Below are 3,103 nucleotides of genomic sequence, written 5' to 3'. Positions count from 1 at the left end.
CTGTCTGTCTGTCTGTCTGCCTGCCTGTCTGTCTGTCTGTCTGTCTGTCTGTCTGTCTGTCTCTCTGTCTGCCTGCCTGTCTGTCCAGCACAAACTCCTCTCCAACCAAAGTACCAGAACTCTCAGCTGTTACTTCTGCATCTCTGATGTGTTTTTAGAGAAATATACTTCATTCTTTAAACTCACTGTTTTATATAAATCCGAACAAATGCATAAATCTAATTTCTAATTTCTTTAAAAACAACCAAACTTGTAGATAAATAAACACATGCACCTTTCACTTCAGTGGAATAAACCAACCATTAAACTGATTCAGCCTTTAGGTCACAGTTTCCTTCCATCCTTGGTCAGTTTATTGAGTACTGGACGTGTGATGGCTCCTCTTAGAACGAGTGAAATACAGATACAGATCAAATATCAGAGAAGTCCTGTATTCAGACTCACTAAACTTCCTGGGATTCCTTGGAATTATTTATAATATACTAGATGTAGTTTATATATAAAACAAATTTTAATTTGACTAAAAGGATAAAAAATAAATCCTGTAGATTCTTGACTCCTCATCGCTTGTTTTGATGATGAAGAGGAGCAGGTGGAGCACAGTGGCATCCCTTCATCTGTTTATTATTTATGTGTTTGTCCTTTAAGATCACATGTTGAAGTCCTGCAGAAGTGGGCGGAGCTAGAGACTTTAATCCATCTGCAGGCAGATTATATAATCTGCAGTTCTGAGGAGGAGCCGTCAGCCGTCCAGAGAGGCCATCTCTCATATTCTTCTGCCATCCAGCAGATTACAGTCATTCAGCAAAGAAGCAGTTCCTGGATCTCTACAGTCCAGGAGATCTGAGAAGACCTTCTGATCCCAGAGGATCCTTTAGCAGACCCAACCAAGCAGCTGAAAGTCAGTTCATCACCTCTGAGAGGATCTCTCTGCTTGGATCCCTCAGTGGATCCATCTATGGTCCAGAGGTTCTCAGAGGGTTCCTCGTTGAGTACCCAGACCCCTGAGGATCCCTCCACAACCCGACAGTATGTCTCTACAGTCCAGAACAGAACAAGACATCCCCCTGCTGTTCATAAGAGGATTGCTTTACAATCCAGTAGATATAAGAGAGTCACCTTCTACAGTCAGACTGATCCAGGAGAATTCTTCTACATCTCAACAAATACAAGAAAAATATCCTACAACTCAGCAGATCCTAGGATCCCCCAACATTCAGGGGTTTTAGAGGATCTTCCACTTCCCAGAAACAGATCCCAGAGGATATGTTTTAGTATGACAACAACACAGTCCAGTAGATCCCAAAAGATCCCCCTTCAGACCATAAAATGGTGACTTCATGGTCCAGTAGATGCCAAAAGATCCTGGCAGATTCTTCAGCAGGTCTGAAGGAATCTCCCTGAATTCCAGCAGATCCCAGATGATTCTTCTTAAACACAGAGGATCCCAGATGATCACTTAACTGTCAAACTGTCCAGCATGTCCATAAAAAGACCTCCCAGAGGATCGATGACCTTTAACCTAGAGGATCCTGAAGGTAACCCCCCCCCCCCTCTGCTAAAACATGGAAGCTGTTTTCTTCTGACAGGTGTGATGTTTTTGTGAAACTGGTGATGTTAGTTAAACAGTAACAGGAAGCAGAGCTGCGTTGAGGTACAGCGTGTTCTGATCGCACACACACACACACACACACACACACACACGCACACACGCTGACACATGCAGCCTGCTGCTGCTGCTGCTGCTGAATAATTCAGAGCTGCAGGAGAAAGTGCTCCGTCACCACAGAAACCCTGTCCTCCTCTCTGAGGACAGCTTGTAGAGCTGCTCCAGCTCTCAGTCCCTCCGCTGATCCAGAAATCAATCTCTGCCTCTCATAACGGATCAATTCTGCCTTGGTTATTTAAGGTCCGCTGTTTATCAACTTTAAAATGGATCATAGGTCTGTTTTTTTAATTAATATTTCATGTCAGACTGTAGTAGTTTATGTCCAGAAGATGAATAATTTCTAAGATGCATCCATCTTCTTTTATCATCGAAGGCCAGAGGGCGAGAATTTAATAAACCTTTATTAAACAACCCTGTTCAAGATGGCCGCCACAGCTGAGCAACAACAGCAAACATGGCTGCAGATATTAAGCTGAAACTTGGTGTGGTTGTAGCCAACACCAACATGGACACAACGCCATGGTTTCTCCTCATGAGCTGAACATTTTGACTCTTCTGAAGCTTTTAGGTTTGAGTTCCACCTGCAGAAAGAAAAAAAACAAACCCTGTGAGGTGCTTTGGTTGTTCAGCATTTTGTGATTCTGTGACATCATCACTCTGCTTTTCTGTCTCTGCCTGCAGCGATAAAACTGCTGCAGGTGAGGAGGAGGAGGAGGAGGGGGCTGGATCAGGTGATGATGAAGCAGCTTCATCACTCTAAGTCACATTAAAGCTACTCACAAAGTGTGAAAGAAAAACTAAAAAAGGTTATCTGAGCTGAAACAAACGGTGCAGTTTGAAGTTTTCTCAACATTCTGACATCCAAATGTGGAACGAGGGTACGCACACAATGTAAACAAACCACGGCTGACTGACCTGCATCCGGCCGGCTGTCGCCTGAGTGACATGATGGAATCTGAGAGGCATAGAACTCAGAGAAGACAGGTGGAAATATAAGAGAAAAGAGACAAAACTGTCAGAAATAAACATCAGAATAAGAACAGAGCTCCACATTCAAACATTTTCCTGAACCTCTGCGATAAATTCACCGTTGGATCAGCTACTTCAGCTGTTTTTAATTTAATTTACACATTTACCATAAATATGACGAAAATGTTGTGTGGATTATTTATGTTTTGTGACTTTGCTCTGAGAACCTTTAAACGTGGAAGCGTGGTGCTCGGGGTTGAAATGGACCCGGTCTGATCATGTGGGACCAGAACTTCTATGTTTTGGGTCCCAAAAATAATCCTCTACAATAAGCTCTGAGTTAATGCCATAAATATCAGCTTAAAGAACTTAGATTTGATACATTTATGGGTTTCTTGCTCCACAGCTGAAGGCAGACTGAGGCAGCTGGACTGAACCAACTCAACGCTGAGTGGGGGGGGGGGG

The sequence above is a fragment of the Kryptolebias marmoratus genome, linkage group LG19 (genome assembly GCF_001649575.2).
Source record: "Kryptolebias marmoratus isolate JLee-2015 linkage group LG19, ASM164957v2, whole genome shotgun sequence".
Lineage (NCBI taxonomy): Eukaryota > Metazoa > Chordata > Actinopteri > Cyprinodontiformes > Rivulidae > Kryptolebias > Kryptolebias marmoratus.
This window is presented reverse-complemented; position numbering follows the sequence as displayed.